Here is a 22017-nt window from a genome sequence, read left to right as displayed (position 1 = left end):
CTGCTGTTGCGGAACCAGAATCGTTTTTTTCAGATAAAGCTTCAAGGTAGTTTTAACGTGGTCTTGACATCTTGAACAATATCTTTTATGAGGAAATTAGTTAAAAGGGGTCTTTACAAAATGAAACCTTAGTTACCTTCTACTAAATTTTTGATAGGCAATGTAAATATTAGTTCACATTCTAGCACCAACTTGGTGTTGTGTACAAGGTATTCAAAAAAGCAAAGTGTAGCTCCTACTTTTTTTTTTCAGATGGAATGAATTGTAATATAAGACTAATCCGGTATTAAAGATGTATGAACATATCATAACAAACAAGAACTAACCCAAATAGCAGATTAGTCATCAGATGTCAGCCTCCGTCTCATATATTGCTCTCTGTCAGAGCAAAAGTCTAGCTCGTATTTTCAATATAGCTTAGCTTCCTATAATTCCTTACCAGAAGCTAGTAATGAACTAGCCATTGTGTTAGCACAATTCTATTCTAACTAGATAATCTTGCCCATGCTCAGCATGGGCCCTACAAATTACATTTTAAAATTATCTGTTAATTATAATAAAAGATTGCAAAGCATGTTTTTGCTTGCTAACTGTAAAAGATGAGCAAATTTTTGCATTGATATATCACTCCCTTGAAATTAGTACAACTTTAATGCCACAATGTAAATTTGACTCAAGATCTAAATCAACATATGAGTCAATGAATTAAAGCTTTAAATAAGCTTTGTGTCGATCTATTCTATGAGCAAATGCATTTGCTACTACTGCTTTCGGCGTAGGTGATCAGCTGTTAATTTTTTTTAATAGGAAGCTATGAAGCACGTATTCATGCTGATAGTTGACTATGTTGTAGGTGGAGACAATAAGATCAGTAGAACTCTTGGAGTAGAACTTATTCCAGTATCAACCGCGGTTAATGCTTCCTCTTCTAAAGCTCAGATCACGGAATATACACCTGACAATCTGCTAGAAACAGAGAACACAAGCAATTTGTCTCAAACAGGACAAGACAAAATGGAGTACATTAGCTACTCGGCATGAAAGATGGTGCTTCAAGAGCTTAGAAGAAAAGTTTGTTGTTAACCTTCACTATTTTATCTATAGAAGTAGCCTAACATCATCCAAAAAGATAAACTCATACAATTATCAAATAAAAAAATTACAGAAGTAAGTTTATTATCTTGACCTGGAATAATATTTTGTAATTTCATTCAAAGTGGAGATAAAGAGAGGTAGCTAGACATTGGAAAAATATGGAAGTTGACATAACATTACTTCAATTTCTCAGGACAACTTCTTTGGATATTTTTCTCTTGCAAAAGCAGGTAGGAAATAAATCTATGAAGATGCGCAACTCAAAGAGTAGATAGAGAAACAATGCATAAATCTTAAGATATTACATTAGAGTTCTATAAGAGGAACACTTGTTATGTTTTTTCTGAACTAGTAACCACAAAAATAAGCATAGCACAGAAGTGCTACTCTTAATATTTTTGTGTAACAAGTAAAATCTAAAGAGAACCAAAAATTCAAAGGAAAGTGGAAGAATTGAAGTTACTGATCTGCTTTTGCAAAAGCTGGAAAATGCCAAAGCCATCACTGAATTACTCTCCACTTAAAAATTGAAATTACCATTATTCATAAATCATTACTAACAGTCCCTAAATTCCTAATGAATTTTATCAGTGGTTATGCTCTTTTCTTTAAAATCCACAAATTTGGTATGCCTCAAGTAGATCTAAACAAACACATTACTGAAAGAAAAAGAAAAAATGTCATTACACATACTTGGATGTGGGACCATCCCAGTTCTTAGCATTTCCTTCATTCACTGAATAAATCTTCCTTTTCTTAGGAATCTGCATGTGGAAAGAAATGTAGTGATCTTGCTAAACAAAAAGATGCATCAATCCCAAATAACAAAAAACAAACAAACAGAAAATCATAAATTGAAATGTCGATAGGCTGAAAGTAATATCTACAAAAGTCCAGCAAGCTAAGAAATGAATGATGTGGAAAAGATGAGGTCAAGAACTCAAAATATCAAATAGCAGAAGGGTAGATAAGCTTAAGTTTAAGTAGAGGCAAGTTCATAGACAGAAGGGACATAGGCTATTATTATGTTAAAACAATTTCAGATGGCATGATGTCTAGCATTCTCGCAAACAGAGCATATTTTACATATTAAACTATTATAATTATAAATTGAGATTGATTGGTTCATCAACAAGTTATCACATATTCAATTATGGGAACTGTAAAGAGTCAATAAGAGTCACACGATCTCTAAATAGTTTTCACACTTACTTACTTTTGTTGTAAAATAAATTCAGTCTTAATACAAGGTTGTTGTTTGATCTCGATACTTTTAAATTTTAACTATGTTTAATCATATTTTACAACAAGGCACTGCAGAGTCAAATTGTTCTTCACAATTGGTCAACAAACCTATTCATCTTTATCATGAGTATTAGTTCCTTTATATACTTTTATCTTTTAGTCCATCAAATGTTACATTTTCTCCTCTTTAAATAATTGCACACCAATATGTATATTGATAATTAAAGCAAACCTAGCATATAGGCACGGACCAAACACCAGAAAATTAAGCAATTTACCCTCTAAGATGGTTCAGAATTTCTGAATATCATCTGCCAAAAGTCGGTACAATTACCTGCTAAACAAATAATTAACTAAATTTGTAATTCCACATGCCCATTAAAGTAATGAGGAAAAAAGAAACCATGAAGTACAGGAAAGATTTTTAACATACCTCTTCCAAAACATGTCAAGATGCTTTAATTTTCTTTTTCCATCTCTCACAGTTCCCTAAACTTAGCCATTTTCCGTCCAAGATAATTTACGTAATACCATCAAGAAGACAAAGACTATTAATTCAAGGAATTCAATAGAAGCATCGTCACGTTGAAGTAGTTTCAAAACCACATTATAGACTCTTTATATCATACCTCTTGGTGTTTGGTGATATGACCCTAGACACTTGATAGATGTTATATTGGAGATTGGCCTTTTGCACATTAATTTTATAGAACTTCAACCATGGTCGTGCTCAAAGGTATTCAATTCTCATGATAGCAAAGTTAGAGCATTGGAATTTGAGCTAGATTCTTTTGCAGTGATAAGAAAAGTGTAATCATCATAATGAAATAAAGTTAGTCATATCAACTTGATTCTTTTACTTTCTTCTTACCTAGTAGTATTGGACATGATGAGTAAAACCGCAGACCCGCAGTCTTTCATTGATAAAGACAAAGAAGAAAAAACTTGCAAGGAATAAAAGATGAAAACATGTGCTGCTATTATAAAATTGGACATAACCAAAGAAAGAAAGAAGTTGCTTTGGAAGAGAATATTTCTCCTAAAAACTATTGATTAATTTTAGCGCGAGAGACAAACGTGAATTCAACTTCCTTGCATAATTAAGTTGTTTAAGGAATATCGTCAAATACCTTAGCAAAATAAAAAATGAACCAGAAACTCAGTTAACCCAATTAATCTATTTCAGTTTATCAAATCTGTTTTTTAGTTTAAGAGTGTGAACTGACAAATTACATTATCTATTATATCATTTGACAAAAAACAATAAGAATAACTGAGGGGAACATGAAAATAGATAATCTCTCCGTCTCAATTTATGTGAACTTTTTCGAAGTAAGAGGGTCAAACTTTATAACTTTGACTGTAAATTTTGACATAAATTTTTCAAGTTTGTACAAATAAAATTATATATTTAGAAATTACATAAAAAGTATCATAAGTCATGATAATCTATAATTCAAATAATTTAGAAAAAATATAATGAAAACATGGTCAAAGAATCACTTCGAAGACTCCTCAAATAGTAATAGGTTCACATAAATTGAAACAGAGGGAATATATCACAAAGCAGATAAAGTACAGATTGAATATCAAAGGAAACACAAAACAAACAGAGAAGGAAAGACAACTTAAATAAAGGAACTAACTTTGGGATGTCAAATAAATCCTAATGTTAATCCATGAAATGTATTCAGTCATCTTAATGTTACATTAGGCTACATTTAACATGTTTTGTCTTCACTTAATAAGGGATGTATTTGTTGGAGGATTCTTGTCACAATTGATTCAAGGAAAACCCATCGTAATTTGTGTAAGAGCAGGTTGTTACGCATCAAACATTATCATCCAGAGGTAGGGATGCACATACCCTGAGAAATTAGATTTTGCATAAAATAATTCTTATTTTTTGGTTTCCAATATTATGCCTTACTTGAGAGAAATTCTCAGGTTCTATTATTTTCAACTCGACCGAGTAATTCCAAATTTTGGGCTTATTATTCTCAAATTTTTGGCTTGTTGTAAGGAATTTTGATTGCCTTTTGATATCATTTGACAATAACATTCTATTAGAAAAATTAAATTGTTTCCTGCGCCAATTTGTTTATTACTGTATTTTGCAAAATAACCAAGAGTGGTGTCAACATATGTTCTTTCTAGCAAATTAACCCCATTTTGCAACCAATTTTATTTCCTCATTCTCTTGTTCATCAATCTCGTGCAAAAGATATAGTAATAAAGAATTACTTATAAAAATTATGATTGAATTAAATTATTAATGGATGACATATTTAGATTATTTTGCATAGTTCAGTATAAGATTTAATTCTTTTACCGTTATTAAATGTTAAACACATAGTAGTAAATTAATTATGCTAAGTTAGTTGTGTTAGTCAATGAAGACATATATAAACTAGAGGGAGTCAAACTCTAAGGTTTATGTTATTTGGTCTAATTCTTTTATCGCTTTACTAGAAGTTTGACAAATTAATTTATCCATGGAGGTCGCATCGTCAAATTATGAAGAAGAAATAGGTGGATATAGTTTTTAAATTTGATTAGAAGAAAATGATCCCTTCACGATTTTTTGTGTATTGTTTTAGATTTTTGATGTATAAAATAAAATAAAATAAATTTAAAAAATGAATTTATAAAAAGCTACAAATTTATTATAATACTATTCACTACTAAACTTTGGACTAACTTTTTCTACTTGTGACTGTATAACTTTCATCAAAAGAAGTTTAAATAATCTTATAGATTATTCTTGTTCAAGCATAATGCCAAAACTTCTTCATTTTATCTGCACGTGACTTCTATGATTATGGTCCCCTAAGGTTTTAACACTTATGTTGTCTTGTTGGAGACATAGCTTTGTTTCATATTTTATTGTCGATAAGAACAACTATATGTTTGATGAAATTATTTCTTCATGTTATAGTGCAATTATTTCCTTTAGATATTTACAGCGTCAATCATACAGTAATTGAGAAATCAATATATTTTGAATTTATTTAATTATACACATCGACTCCAATTGAAACAAACATGAAGTTTTTACAGTTTTTGAAGCTAATGTATGAAATTAAAGGAGGTGAGATATTTTAACAACAAACTTATTTACGTTGTGAACCTTTGAGAACTCGTGTAGAAGTTTTTTCAAAATTTTGAGTCTTAAATGTCTAATATGTCATTTTATCATGATTCAATTGCTCAATCGAAACAAGTCATAGTTTGAGTATTTAAGTAAAATTTAGTGACAAATTTGAGGAGTTGTAAATTAATATTATTTGATACATACATGCTATGGAATATGAATATTAGCTGCTGTTCCTCATAACTCCTTCCGTTTTCGGATAGACGGTAATAAAATCCAAAAAGTTCAATTCCATATCCAAATGTTCTCAAATTACCTCAAACTACAATTACCAATTTTATCCAAATGTTCTCAAATTAACCCCAATTACCAATTTTCCTCACCGGAATCAAACTTTATCATCAAAATCAAATCACCACGGACCATAACAATCATCATCGTCAACCACCACAACCTCCACCACGTTCACCACCACCGATCAACAACCAAACAATGATAAATTAGTTGTTTGGTCGCTGGTTAGGAAGTAAGTTATTCATGTATTAAAACCAACATAACTAATGAGATCATATTTGATACTCCCTCTGTCCCAATTTATGTGGCACTTTTCGCTTCGCGAGATTCAAATTGCATAAACTTTGACCAATATTTTAAGATGTAGTTTTCACCAAATTGATATTGGAAAAGCGGCAACCTATAGTACTTTTCATGTAGTTTTCAAATATATGAATTTTAATGTTAAAATATTGAGTTAATCTAATCCAATTTAGCTTCAAAGTTTAGTCAAATTGACTTTCGAACAGCGAAAATTGCCACATAAATTGAGACAGAGAGAGAGTAGTATTTTAGTTGCTGTGGATAAAATTCAGCTTATTAATTACGGTATTTGGTTATCTGTTTATAATTCCACATAACTAATACATGTATAAGTTATGAGTAAATCTATGTATTATTTTATACAGGATAGAAAATGAAATAAGTAATACATGAATAACTAAATTCTGCATAACTAATCCCTAAATTATTAATACATGTATAATAACAACCAAACACTTCGGTCCTATCACACTGACATTCGTATTTCATAGATAGAGGTGAAATTTTTGAAAGACGAACAACTGCTAAACCATTTGTCAAAAGATGTTTTCATTAATCAAGAATGAAAGTTGCAGACTCGAAGACGAGACCCCTATATTTAATAGTAGTATCTATATATAATATAAAGCTAGGCATAGACAAGGTGATGTGACACATCTTTATGACCTCCATTCCTATTTGTAACACCTCGTAGCTTCGAGTGAAAGTTTGACTCATCAGATGAATCAAATATAATGGAACCAATATGAGGGTTATAGGAAGTGTCTTGAAAACTAATTAAGTCATAAGAAATGTCTTTGGGCAAAGCAAAGTTGAAAACCACTCTACAGGGCATGTTTGCCAATGAGTTTGTGGAAGGTCTTACTTCCTATGATCATAACCCCTTTAAATATTTAGAATTTGGGAAACCTTCCTTGATGAAAGTTGTAGATCTTTGAAATAGCTTTCCAACGATAGGTCGCCCAGCCCAAACGGAGCTACGTACAAAAAGTTATGCCCATTTTACTGAAGCCTGTCTTCGTTGGGAAATGGGTGACTTCGACGGGAAGATCGACGTTTCGTCGATATGATCGACGGTTCGTCCTTTGAACCGTCGATTGCGCATTGTTCACTGGAAATTTGGCCAATTCGACGGAGGAGATCGACGTTTCGTCGATCTGATCGACGAAACGTCGAATGAGCCGTCGATTGGAAGTACGTTTTCGGCTGATCTAACTTCGGGAGGCCATAACCCTATTATAAGTTGGGAATTTGGAAAAATGTATAACATGAAAGTTGTAGATAATTGAAATAGATTTCCAACGGTATATTATGGGCCTCGAGGAGACATCTGGTTAGGGAGATATGAACGTTTTAAGACAGAAAGGTCATGCTGGACAGTGGACTTGGTCCAACCCGAACTCAAGTTGGGTCAGACCCATTTCCACTTAATATTTAAGGGAAATGTCCAACCCTAGCAGCCTCCTTCCCTCATATTTTCAGATTTTAGAGAGAGAGAAAGGATAGTTAGAGAGAGAAAGGAGAGGATCCAACAAGTTGAAGGCCTCAAATCCCAAGGCTCGTGAAGGATAAAGTGTAGTACAAGTTCTTGCCGTCGTTCTAAGCTACAAATCAAACTTTGGAAGTTGATTTCGTGGTGGATGCTCACAAAAGGTAATATTCCTACTCTCAAATCATTTATAGTTGAGAATTGATGAATTCTTGGGAGAATAACAAATGGGTTTGATAAAGGAAATTATATGAATTATGCTAGAGTTTTGGATTGTTGATTTGGGATTGTTGTATTCATGTGGGTGATGAAGAATGACGTTATTACACCTAATTGAGATTGTAGAATCACCTAGAAGTAATAGAATGGGAATTAGGTGAAGAAACACCATTAATGGAGATTGTGAAGCTTTATGCCCACTAAGTGTTTGATAAAATGCTTAGATGGCCAAATCATGAATATTATTGCTAATATAGAATCCCTTTGACTTGTATTGCTATAGATCAAAGTTGAAAGGGGTGACGAACATTGTATTACGCTCAAAGGCTGGAATTAAGGTATGTGAGGCTAACTATCTACGTTAGGGAATGTTCATAATTCTCCCTACGCCTCATTCTTCATACTTGTTAGCAATTTGACTCAGAATATAGTTTAGTCCTAGTTTCATGATATGATATAGAACTGTTATCTTCTAAGGTTGCAGTTACAGAATTCGTTCATGGTTGTCACTTTGAACATCATGAACTCAACACGTAATCTTTATAGACTTATGCATTATTATCACATGAGTCTCAGTCAGTGTATAACCAGTTATTTGCAAGAGTCCCATAATCAGAAACAGTTATCATGCTATCAGATATAACCAGTGTCAGTTTTGTAAATTGTTAATGTTGAACACTTGTATCTGTACTTTTGGGCCCTAGGCCACAGTTTATGCATACGTATTGCTTGGGCCAGAGGCCACAGTTTTTGTGCACATTATTTGGGCCCTAGGCCACAGTTTATGCATACGTATTGCTTGGGCCAGAGGCCACAGTTTTTGTGCACATTATTTGGGCCCCAGGCCACAGTTATATTTACAGTTTTACAGGTGATTCTTCATTCAGAACAGGGAGTACTTCAGCTTCTTGCTTTCCTGTTTAGTACAGTTACAGTTATCAGTTTCAGTTTCAGTTCCAGTATTTTATTGCTTCAGTTGCTTTACATACCAGTACAATTCAAATGTACTGATGTCCCTTTTTATTGCTTGGGGACCTGCATCTCGCGATGCAGGTAACGATACACAGGTTGACGACTCAGCTAATTAGGAGTGCACATATCAGCTATTGGTGAGCCCCACATTCATTCGGGGCGTTGTCAGCTATCCAGTTATTTCAGTTTATAGACAGCTCTATTATTCAGTACTCTTAGAGGCTTCATAGACACAGTTCAGACAGTCAGATATTTATTATGTTAGCCTTGTTGGCAGTCGTTCAGTTGTTTGGTTTAGCCATGTTGGCTAATTTCATATATGTTCAGATTGCTTAAGTATTTCCGCATTATGATATTTCAGTGAGACTTTCAGTTGATCAGCATGTGTTAGTTTTATTCTATAAATTAGTTATGTTTTGGTATCACATGTTGATTCAGCAGCCAGTTGGTTCGCTCGGTCACATGCAGTCAGGCACCGGGTGCCGTGTTACGTCCAGGCCCAGGTTCGGGGCGTGACAAAGCTTGGTATCAGAGCCCTAGGTTCAAGTGTCTTAGGGAGTCTATGAAGCCGTGTCCAGCGGGGTCTCTTTTATATGTGTGAGGGCCCCACACATATAAATAGTTGACCACCAAGACATTCAGGATTTGTCTCATTTCTTTCTACTCTAGATTGTGCCATAAAGCTTAGAGCGATAAGTAACTTCTCTTCCTATCGAATTGCGTACGTTTCGAATGCGCAGGAGACGAACAGGTAATTCAAGGTCCAAGTAAGGATGTTTACCCATAGAGGGTACAATTGAGCAGTACTTACTGGTAACGAATGAGACTTCAAGTGCTATTAAAAGTGGAATACAATGTAAGATGCCCGAGAAGGGGTGTAGTAGAAAGAATAGTAAGTTGAATGATAATGATGTTCTTGAGAAAGGAGAATGGGATACCACAGGGAAAGGATATTAGAGAAATTAGAAAAGGAGCTAAGTCTGCAGAAAACATAAATCATGAAGGATCTCAAGAAAGTGGTGGCAGACAGTTTTCTACCGAAGGTCATCAGGACCCACTCCATCTGCAGTTAAAGATTGAAAGGGAAAATAAACAGGAAAGAGTAACAGGTACAGTTTGAGTTGGACATATGAGGTAAGTTCATCATTTTTATACTGTTGTTGAAATTGGAAGCCCTGTATGGCTATGATATGATATGACATATATATATATATATATATATATATATATATATATATATATATATATATATATATATATGTTGGCCTTGTAAGGCATTGTTGGTATTTCCTGCGTGCAGGTTTTGGGATAGTAAGAAATACAGAGGAAACTCTGCCAAAATTTTCCTAGAAATAGAAGGAGAATGAGATATAAGTTCGTAGTATGTCTTGAAAGGTCGTGTCAACAGTAATGATAGGATTTGACCAAGTTGCAAGTCTGACTTCGAGAAATAAAGTTAACTGTAAAATTGATAGTAATAGTAATTATGAGGTCAATATCGATATGGTAAAAAGTAATGCTAGGATAATTTGGAAGGACTTGTGATACTAAGAGATGATATGGAAAAGGCTGGCCAATCTTAATGGAGTATTATATTGAGGTATCGACTGAATTGATAAGCAGGGATAAATTACGACGAGTTTATATTTAAAATAAGTAATAGTATGATTGAGACAAGAATACCAAGGAGGAAGAGTTGTGACGAATATGAATGATTTTAGTTTGTTTAAGTTTTAGTCAGATCAGAGTTAGAGAGTACGACAACTGTAAGTTAATTCAGAAGTAATTATTATTATGAGATAAGGAGATGTGACAGTCCTCTCTTAAGCTATGTGAGTAAGTGTTTATTCCAGATGGGTATAGTCTGATATGACTTTGAAATGTATAGAAAGTTTGGGTATCTTTCGTATAAGATAGATAAAGGTTTCTTAAGTGTGATCCATAGTTCAGAAAAGATAGTATACAGCCATAGAATAGAGTCAGATGATGAGGGAGAGTTAGAAATAACTTAGGTTATTCAGAGCAGAATAAGAAAATATGAAGCTAGCAGGTGATTAACAGAAAAATAGTAAGTAAGTTTTGAGTAGATACAATGCATTAGCAATTTTAGCAGAACTATTAGAAATATGATTTGATTTCCTATTCAAATGAACACCTTGAGTGGGTGACAGTTCAGATACATCCGAATATGTGTGTTAGAAACCAAGGGCTTAAGTTAAGTTTAGAGTAGAGTGATTAGTGGAAGAAGAAATCAACTAAGTCGTAAGACAGCAAACTACAGAAAAATAACCTTTAAGAGTTGTAAAAAAAAGGGGGGTTTGTCCTAAGATTTACAGTGTGAGCAGAGTTAAGTCGTTAAGATGGAGTATGCCAGTTATGAATACAGGAGCAACCCGTTCATGTAAGTAAATTTAGTTTTTCCCCATGAGAAATTGCTCAGATGTGAGTCAAAAAAAAAAATCGTCAGTGTTGTAGAGTACAAAGGAATTACAGAAGATAAGGAAGGTTAATTGGATCTCATCAAAAGAGAAGAATTTGTAAGTATAAGACGTTAGCCTTGGTCTAAGGGGGAGATGCATAAATCGCTAGTAAGTCCAGTGAGATAATTGAAGACCCGAAGGGTTAGTATGAGATATGAAGAACCTTAATTCAGTTAGGTTGGCATAATGAGATAGTCTCCATAGGGAATATGCCTAACCCGAAATGAGTAGAATGATTGTCGGACGAATCGTGTTAAGTTCAATTACTATCGATTAGGCGATCCCAGAAAAGTTATAAGATCATGCCTAGTTATGTGTCAAAAGGGTAGTGCCATTGCACAAGACTCTAATATTTAAGGGGCTAATGAAAGACTTAGCACACAACAGTACTATGAGTATTTTACAGTACTATGAGTATTTTAGGAAGTATCTCAGAAAAAAAAAATCAAGTATAGGAAGTACAGCTCATGATTTAGGCAGACAAGAGAACTAAGGTGAAAGAAGTTCACCGCTTATCCAAGCTAGGGAATTCGACTTCCAGACTCTGAAGCGGGTGGAGTTATTGCCCGGAACATGGCATTCCTTCTTAGTCATTAAAGTTAGAGAGAAGCAGTTTGGTGATTCCTACTTCTTAAAGATGAAAGAGGGGATTCACGAATATAAAGCCTTAGCTTTTGCACAAAGGGGAGATAACGGTACCTTGAGATACCAAGGCAGATTATGCGTTCCAGATGTAGATGGGCTCAGAGAGCTAATTATGTCAGAAGCTCACCATTCTAGGTCTACCTCGTTCAGATAGGAGGAATGATTTAATTTGAGTGATTGTGGACAGACTTACGAAGTCAGCGCACTTCTTGCCAGTTAAGACCACAGATTGAACAGAAGATTATGCGAAGTCATATGTTAATGAAATTTTCGGATTGTATGGGACCCTAGTGTCCATTATTTCAGACTATAGTGCTCAGTTCACAGCGAACATCTGAAAATCCTTTCAGAAAGGATTGGGTACGAAGGTGAACCTTAGTACAACTTTTCATCCTCAAACAAATGGTCAGACAGATACGCTATTCAGATCTCATGTTATAATGTTCATGATAGTTCAATACTCCGATATTTATGTCAGCTTAGTACTCAGATATCAGTCCAGTACTCACGTATTCATGCCAGTCCCGTACTCAGTTAATCCAGTATTCAGTCAGCTCAGTATCCAGTTAATGTTACTCAGTTAATCCAGTATTCAGTCAGCTCAGTATCCAGTTAATGTTACTCAGTTAATCCAGTATTCAGTCAGCTCAATATTCAGTTAGTGTGTTAGTTTCGTATTCAGTTAATCCAGTATTCAGTCAGCTTAGTATTCAGTTAGTTCAGTAGACATTCAGTTCAATGTCTCAGCAATTCAGTAATCATGTATTCATTCGGTTCAGTAACCATGTGTCCTTGATTTCAATGGTAATTGAGATGACCGCTTGCCTCTTATTGAGTTTACTTACAAAAATAATTACCATGCTAGTATTGGGATGGCACCGTTTGAAACCTTTTTGAGCGAAGGTGCAGATCACCGATTGGTTAGTCTAAAGTTGGGAAAGCAGAGTTGTTAGGACCAAAATTGGTCTATGAGGCTATAAAGAAGGCCAAGTTGATTTAGAAGCATTTGAAGACGGCTCAGAGTCGCCAAAAGTCCTATTCGGACATGCAGCGTAGAGACGTAGAGTTCCAAGTTGATGATTAAATGTCTCTGAAAGTTTCGCCTACGAAATGTGTTACGAGATTTGGTAAGAAGGAGAAAGCATAGTCCCGCCATATGGACCATACAGAATCCAACGAAAGGTTGGTCAATTGGCTTATAAGCTTGAGTTGCCACAAGACTTGAATTGGTGCATCTAGTGTTTCATGTGTCAATGTTGAAAAAGTGTGTGGGAGACCCGTCATTGATCGTCCTGACTGATAGCATAACAGTTAATGACGATTTGACTTATGAAGGAGTCCCAGTGAAAGCCCTTAATCTCCATGTTCGCAAGTTGAGGATTGAGGAAGTAGTCTCAGTGAAAGTCCTGTGCAGAAGTCAGAAAGTTGAGGAAGCTACATGGGAAGCCGGGGAGGATATGAAATCCATGTACCCACACTTGTTTCAGCCCGCAGAAGAGATTTATGATGAAGCACCAAGATTTTGAGGTATATAAGCTTTCTTTTCATGCTTTTGGGTCATGTGTGGCCAATTTATAATGCTATTGTGATGTAGACTTGTGAGGCAATGATATTATGGGTTGCTGTAACAGGTTGGTAGTGCCTTATTACAGGGGAAACTCTGGCGAAATTTTTGTAGAATCTCGAATGCTTATCATTCGAGGACGAATGATCCCAAGGGGGAGATATTGTAACACCTCGTAGCTTCGAGTGAAAGTTTGACTCATAAGATGAATCAAATATAATGGAACCAATATGAGGGTTATAGGAAGTGTCTTGAAAACTAATTAAGTCATAAGAAATGTCTTTGGGCAAAGCAAAGTTGAAAACCACTCCACAGGGCATGTTTGCCAATGAGTTTGTGGAAGGTCTTACTTCCTATGATCATAACCCCTTTAAATATTTAGAATTTGGAAAACCTTCCTTGATGAAAGTTGTAGATCTTTGAAATAGCTTTCCAACGATAGGTCGCCCAGCCCAAACGGAGCTACGTACAAAAAGTTATGCCCATTTTACTGAAGCCTGTCTTCGCTGGGAAATGGGTGACTTCGACGGGAAGATCGACGTTTCGTCGATATGATCGACGGTTCGTCCTTTGAACCGTCGATTGCGCATTGTTCACTGGAAATTTGGCCAATTCGACGGAGGAGATCGACGTTTCGTCGATCTGATCGACGAAACGTCAAATGAGCCGTCGATTGGAAGTACGTTTTCGGCTGATCTAACCTCGGGAGGCCATAAACCTATTATAAGTTGGGAATTTGGAAAAATGTATAACATGAAAGTTGTAGATAATTGAAATAGATTTCCAACGGTATATTATGGGCCTCGAGGAGACATCTGGTTAGGGAGATATGAACGTTTTAAGACAGAAAGGTCATGCTGGACAGTGGACTTGGTCCAACCCGAACTCAAGTTGGGTCAGACCCATTTCCACTTAATATTTAAGGGAAATGTCCAACCCTAGCAGCCTCCTTCCCTCATATTTTCAGATTTTAGAGAGAGAGAAAGGATAGTTAGAGAGAGAAAGGAGAGGATCCAACAAGTTGAAGGCCTCAAATCCCAAGGCTCGTGAAGGATAAAGTGTAGTACAAGTTCTTGCCGTCGTTCTAAGCTACAAATCAAACTTTGGAAGTTGATTTCGTGGTGGATGCTCACAAAAGGTAATATTCCTACTCTCAAATCATTTATAGTTGAGAATTGATGAATTCTTGGGAGAATAACAAATGGGTTTGATAAAGGAAATTATATGAATTATGCTAGAGTTTTGGATTGTTGATTTGGGATTGTTGTATTCATGTGGGTGATGAAGAATGACGTTATTACACCTAATTGAGATTGTAGAATCACCTAGAAGTAATAGAATGGGAATTAGGTGAAGAAACACCATTAATGGAGATTGTGAAGCTTTATGCCCACTAAGTGTTTGATAAAATGCTTAGATGGCCAAATCATGAATATTATTGCTAATATAGAATCCCTTTGACTTGTATTGCTATAGATCAAAGTTGAAAGGGGTGACGAACATTGTATTACGCTCAAAGGCTGGAATTAAGGTATGTGAGGCTAACTATCTACGTTAGGGAATGTTCATAATTCTCCCTACGCCTCATTCTTCATACTTGTTAGCAATTTGACTCAGAATATAGTTTAGTCCTAGTTTCATGATATGATATAGAACTGTTATCTTCTAAGGTTGCAGTTACAGAATTCGTTCATGGTTGTCACTTTGAACATCATGAACTCAACACGTAATCTTTATAGACTTATGCATTATTATCACATGAGTCTCAGTCAGTGTATAACCAGTTATTTGCAAGAGTCCCATAATCAGAAACAGTTATCATGCTATCAGATATAGCCAGTCTCAGTTTTGTAAATTGTTAATGTTGAACACCTGTATCTGTACTTTTGGGCCCTAGGCCACAGTTTATGCATACGTATTGCTTGGGCCAGAGGCCACAGTTTTTGTGCACATTATTTGGGCCCTAGGCCACAGTTTATGCATACGTATTGCTTGGGCCAGAGGCCACAGTTTTTGTGCACATTATTTGGGCCCCAGGCCACAGTTATATTTACAGTTTTACAGGTGATTCTTCATTCAGAACAGGGAGTACTTCAGCTTCTTGCTTTCCTGTTTAGTACAGTTACAGTTATCAGTTTCAGTTTCAGTTCCAGTATTTTATTGTTTCAGTTGCTTTACATACCAGTACAATTCAAATGTAATGATGTCCCTTTTTATTGCTTGGGGACCTGCATCTCGCGATGCAGGTAACGATACACAGGTTGACGACTCAGCTAATTAGGAGTGCACATATCAGCTATTGGTGAGCCCCACATTCATTCGGGGCGTTGTCAGCTATCCAGTTATTTCAGTTTATAGACAGCTCTATTATTCAGTACTCTTAGAGGCTTCATAGACACAATTCAGACAGTCAGATATTTATTATGTTAGCCTTGTTGGCAGTCGTTCAGTTGTTTGGTTTAGCCATGTTGGCTAATTTCATATATGTTCAGATTGCTTAAGTATTTCCGCATTATGATATTTCAGTGAGACTTTCAGTTGATCAGCATGTGTTAGTTTTATTCTATAAATTAGTTATGTTTTGGTATCACATGTTGATTCAGCAGCCAGTTGGTTCGCTCGGTCACATGCAGTCAGGCACCGGGTGCCGTGTTACGTCCAGGCCCAGGTTCGGGGCGTGACACTATTTATCTATTTTCTCATTTTTTTGCAATTTTTCCTCCTCCATCTTATTAGTTTAGACTACATTAAAAAGCCTAAAAGTCTTATCTCTAATTAAACTGATAATTAATACATATTCATGATTATGCTTTTTCATCTTCTTCATCCGTTTTGCTCATCATCTCTTCCGTTCATGGAATCATGGGTCAACAATTAGTTAATTTCCCATTAAGCTTAACAATTAATTCATATTAATGTTTATACGTTTTAGTCTTCTTCTATATCTGTTGGTTCACCTCAAATTTTCCATTCATATGTCCTGTTGTGCTTCAGTTTTGTAGTGTCAGCTTATTATGCCTTCTAATTTTCACAATTTTTTTGTTTCCTCTCTCTTTCCATCTCTGTATACTTATGTATGATAAAGTATATGTAGTTTAAATGGTTGTTTGATTTGTTTTCAATTATTTTATTTAAATTGATATATTATGTATTTTGTACCGGAAGACATAGTAGCCAAAGGAATTTGTTTGATTTTTACCTTGCATATTCATTGTATTTCGTTTTTTACTTTGTATGATCAGAATTTGTGCCTTGTGAGATAAAGTATGATTGAATATTTCATTTTGATTGAACTCATTTGTTTGTGCTATCTTCCCAGCATATTCAAATGGACTCATTTCTTTACGGGCAAAAATAAGCCAACGTTTTGGTTGAACACTTTTACCCTTTTGAGTAATATAATTATATTTATTCAACATTTGCTACAAAAATTTATTTTGTGCGATGCCATCTACATCGAAGAGCTAGGTACATTCAGTAGTATCTACCTCAATATTGAATGCATTTCTCCTAAGGTAATTATATACTCTCTAAATTCTTACTTCTTAATTATTTTTACTATTAGTTTACTTATTTTTTCATTAATATAAGATGTATTTAATTATTAGCATATTAATTTCTTCGTAATGTATTGATGTCTTTCACAATATATTGAGCGTTATTCTGAGATTGATATTGTTATAACAATTCTTTTTGTAAATCTGAATCAGTTAATGAAATTCGAATTGATGCAGTATAAGTGATTCCCTCTTTGTTTTGTGATTTTGTATTCGTAGGATTGGGAAGTAAAGATTTTAATTTCATTCCAGACTCAATGATATGTTATATAGTTTTAACATTAATCATTATATAGGGTGGACCAGTGTGATGCTTGATCTCAGCACTAAGTGCATCGTTTTGTTGCAATTTTCAGATAAACTTTTTCTTTATTATTTGAATTTGTGCTAATTGTAAAAAATTTATTCTCTTAGTGTAAAGTTGGTTGGTTTGAAGCTATGAATGACATTTTCTAGCCAAATATATTTGATGTTACTTTAATCAGATTTATCATGTGACTTTAAACTTAATCTTTTGAGTTAAAATTTTGCTTAGCTTATATTGCAAAGTAGAGATAAGAAAAATGGTAGGTGTTGACATTTCTAAGGCAGCAACGGAATTGCTATTTCAAACAACGGGTAAATGTGAGAATGGCATGTCTAATTGATTTAATAAAGTTTTTAAGTTTGTTTCCTTTTTTGTTGTTTTTGCTCTTTTTTTTTTTTCTTACTTTATTTTAGAAATCTCAAAAAACCTCCACGTACTATTACTAGAAGTACTACTTGTAATAATTAGTAGAACAACATGAAAATTACAATACTAAAATTTTTATGATAATTATTTACTTCTAATATTATTAATAAACATTAGTATAGTTTACTATAATAAATTTTGTTTACCAACAACATTAACTCGGAAAGGAAGCAAAGAATGTGTTACATAATTTTTTTTTTATTTCTCAGTACAACGGCGTTGATCAGAATTTTACCTCATAAAATTGTAAAATTTATTTTACCGCGCATAGCGCGGGTTGGTTAACTAGTTATTAGATACATGCTATGGATATCCTATTAGAACTCTTTCCGTTTCTGGATTGACGTTATTACTAGTTCTTTGCAAATAAAAAAAATCCAAAACTTTTAACTTCCACACCCAAATGTTCTCAAATTGATCAATACCACCCCAATCAACTTACAATTACCAAATTTCCTAACCGGAATCAACCTTCATCATCAAAATCAACCATCATGAACCACCACAATCACCACCACCACCACCACCACCACCACCACCAAACAATAATAAATAAGGGATTGTTTGGTTGCTGGTTAAGAAGTAAGTTATTTATGTATAAAATCAACATAAATAATACTCCTTACGGATCAAAAAGAGTGTCCACTTAGTCAATTGCACACCCCTTAAGAAAATACTAACTTCTAGACAAAAATAGGTAATTTGACTAAACTATCCCTAATTAAATAAGTATTGAGATTTGATCACATAACACTAAATAGGGGCAAATCTGAAAAAATAAGATTAATTTTTTCTTGATTTTATAAGTGGACACTCTTTTTTATCCGGAGGGATTACAATGTTTGGTAGTATTTTAGTTGTTATATATAAAATTCAGCATACTAATACGGTATTTGGTTACTTATTTACAATTCTACATAATTATGACAACAATATACACAGTATAATTCATAAATGTGGTTTGTAGAGAGTAGAGTGTACACATACCTTAACATACATTGAGAGATAGAGAGGTTGTTTTCAATAGACTCTCGCCTCAAGAAAAAACATTTCAAAGAAGGTCAAACAAGAATTAACAAAAGTAATGAAGTCATGGCAATATACACAATCCTACATAATTAGTATAGCAGAAAAATCTATAAATAATATAAAGCTGGGCATAGACAAGGTGATGTGGCACCTCTCTATGGCCAGCATTCATATTTATCTTTTTTCTGGTTTTTATGATCTTTTTCCTCATTTTTTGATCTTTTTCCTAATTTCTTCCTATCCAATTTAATGTGGAAATGGCTTTAAATAATTATTAAAGAATCAGTCATTCCCTATCAAATGAAACGGATTATAACTTTTACTACTATAAGTTAGAAGGGAGCGGTTATGTACTGCATTACCTTTCTTTATAAGATTTTATCAGTTTTTAGGCTTTTTGTCGTGCTTTCTATTTATTTATATTTATATAAGAATAAATGTCCCATGTATTGCTACTCAAATCATTCCTAATAGGAATAAATGTTTCATTATGGCACGTCTCCTCAGCCACATTTTTTTTATAATTATATCTATTTTATTAAATTTTAATTACTTTTTCCTCTTTTTCTTCATGTAATCACCCCTTTCTGATGTTAAAAGACTTTACATAAAGGTCATTATAAAATTAATTATTCTTTCAGTTATAGCATTATGCACTTATGACTTTCTCCACATTCTTTCAGTTACGTCAGTATACATGCATCAGCACTTAATATGATAGAATTTGAAAGGAATCAACCATTATATTTTGTACATCCACTATATAAACAGACATACCATATCCAAACTTTGCGCAGTAGCAGCATAAATAAGTTTATTGTTAAGATGAATGACGTCAAGTGACCAAGCCAATAGCAATCCAAGGCCAATCTTTAATTTCAAGGCATGGCGAAATGAGGCAGGCGTGTTTAATTTGACGGATATCATAGGGTGAAGCTACAACCCTTGATATATTTTTCCGCATGCACTTCTGTGAATATAATGTTTTTCTAATCTTTCTTCTGTCCTCCCTTGTCTTTTTTATTGAAGAATTGTAAGTTTATGTATTAGACAACACCAACAGTTAGAATTTATAGGGGAAAATGATAGAAGAATTCCAGGAAAATACTGATTTTTGGGGATTTTGCATAAATTTAGGAAGAAAATGTATGGCATAAAAAGGGAAATAAAAACAAAGAGGAAAAGGAAGGAGAAAAAGAAAGGAAAGGGAAGTTCCATTATAAAGTTAGCCGAAATTGAAGTTCTGGAGAAAATACCTCATATTCAGTTTGTTCCACATATAGAGTTGGATGAAATTGATGGTTAGAGTTACTTTATTTGTCCTTTTTGTTTTACCACTTCTTCTTTATTTAACTTAACGAAAAAATCAGATACTATTAGGCTGGCATCGACAAATTTAATGTTTTAGAAAAATATTATTACTATATTAGGATACGTAAGGGTATATCTATGCACAGACACATTTATAGAAAGGAAACATACATTTGGTTCAGAAAAAAATGGGAATATGACATTGACAACTATTTCTTCTATATTATAACAAAAAACAAAAAGATTAAAATTTATTGGGGGATGAGATAAGTTAAGCATGAAACTAAGATCCAACTACATTGGATAACGTCTATTAATTCAAACAAGTTTTTTTGCAAAAGAAATAACATTAAAATTTAAAAACATGCAAAATAACTACTTTAATTAGATCAATAAGTATACCATGGCACAAACATGTGTGGTTGAGCACAATAAACATGATAAAGTTAAATATATGATTGACAAAAATCATAAAACTCTACAAATCATTTAAGGAAAATTTCATATTCCACATTATTACTATGATCCAACCAAAAAATTCGCATACAAGTACAAATTGATTATTTAGTATGTATGTTTGTTGAAACACAACTTCCTTACCTTAACCATTGCAGCTTGGTGCACTAAGTCTGCGGGGTCTGGGGAGGGGCGGACCACAAGAATCTATTGTATGCAGTCTTACTGTAATTCTGTAAGAGGTTGTTTTTATAGCTCAAATCCATGACCTCCTGGTCACATGACAACAATTTTATCAGTTATATCAGGGCTTCTTCTCTTCACATAGACTTTTGCTTTAGGCTTTTTTGTTGATACGCTAACTTACTTCTATGTTAATTTCACTAAGTATGTAGTTGATGTTTTTACATTTAGTTTTTTTTGTTGTTGTTTTGTTTTTGTGAGAAGCTAAGTTTCATCAAAGTTCATAACGGTTGATATATATATAAGGAATTTTTTAAAAGTTTAGATTTCATAAAATATAATTTGTGATTACTTCACTATTCTGAGTATTAGATGAAATTCAATCATGAATCTAATGAGATACTTATGATCGCGCGAAGCGCGAGAAAGTTCACTAGTTAACAAATATATATGAATGACTAAATCTTGCATAACTAATCTCTACATTACTAATACTTATATAACTCTAACCGACAACCAAACTGCTCATAATCGTATTATTAAATACGCATGTTATGATGATATGGATATCCTACTAGATTAGCTGCTGTTCCTCAAAACTCTTTCCGTTATTACTTCTTTTTGCAAATATATAAAATCCAATTTTATAACTGGCACATCCAAATGTTCTCAAATTGATCAATAGCGTCCCCTATCAAACTACATTCGGAAACTACAATTAACCCAAATCACCAAATTTCCCTAACCGGAATCAAAACTTCATCATCAAAATCAAAATCAAAATCAAACCACCACGAACCACCACAATCACCACCGTCAACGACTACTAATACAAACAATCAACCACCAAACAATAATAACTTATGGGTTGTTCCAATCAACCACCAAACAATAATAACTTATGGGTTGTTTGCTAAGAAGTAAGTTATTCATGGGATGAGATCAGCAAGGATATTGATGGGACATTAATTCCACCATTTTAGTGCAAATGGTGGCATAAAATAATCTCGAGACTGGTTAATACCCATTATCAAACGGAGAATAAAATAACTTTGCATCTTATCTCGGAATTATTATCCTTATCTCACTAACCAAACGATCTCTAATAATATTACTCCTTCTGTCCCAATCTATGTGGCACCGTTGAAATTTCAAAAGTCAATTAAGTTTATTTTTTATCGGAATTTCTTTATATGTCTTTTAAATATCTTAAGTTGCCAATTATTGTGAATTATAGTACTTTTTACGTAGTATTCAAATATATAAAATTTAATTCAAAAACTTAAAGCTTCCACCTCAATATTTACATCAAAGTTTAGAAATTTGAATTTTGAAATTTTAACTGCAT

General features: G+C 33.8%; 3 long non-coding RNA genes across 4 annotated transcripts; 2 read left to right on the top strand and 1 right to left on the bottom strand.

Moving 5' to 3' along the window:
• Positions 1 to 611: 611 nt before the first annotated feature.
• On the bottom strand, positions 612 to 3257 carry LOC132633675 (uncharacterized). 2 transcript variants are annotated; one of them, XR_009579734.1, is made up of 4 exons: positions 2774 to 3257; positions 2619 to 2674; positions 1789 to 1859; positions 612 to 963 (listed from the first exon to the last, which is right to left on the bottom strand). It is a non-coding gene; the product is annotated as an uncharacterized LOC132633675 (long non-coding RNA). The 2 variants fall into 2 exon arrangements; XR_009579735.1 differs by lacking the exon at positions 2619 to 2674 and having other exon boundaries at positions 2774 to 3254.
• A 4185-nt stretch (positions 3258 to 7442) lies between these two features.
• LOC132633674 (uncharacterized) lies at positions 7443 to 9086 on the top strand. Its single transcript, XR_009579733.1, has 3 exons — positions 7443 to 7684; positions 8023 to 8077; positions 8793 to 9086. It is a non-coding gene; the product is annotated as an uncharacterized LOC132633674 (long non-coding RNA).
• Positions 9087 to 14289: 5203 nt separating this feature from the next.
• LOC132633673 (uncharacterized) lies at positions 14290 to 16082 on the top strand. The gene is made up of 3 exons (XR_009579732.1): positions 14290 to 14538; positions 14877 to 14931; positions 15647 to 16082. It is a non-coding gene; the product is annotated as an uncharacterized LOC132633673 (long non-coding RNA).
• Positions 16083 to 22017: the final 5935 nt, after the last annotated feature.

Source organism: Lycium barbarum, chromosome 3 (assembly GCF_019175385.1).
Source record: "Lycium barbarum isolate Lr01 chromosome 3, ASM1917538v2, whole genome shotgun sequence".
Classification (NCBI taxonomy): Eukaryota; Viridiplantae; Streptophyta; class Magnoliopsida; order Solanales; family Solanaceae; genus Lycium; species Lycium barbarum.
Note: the sequence above shows the minus strand (reverse complement) of the source record. Positions and strands in the feature narration are given on the sequence as shown.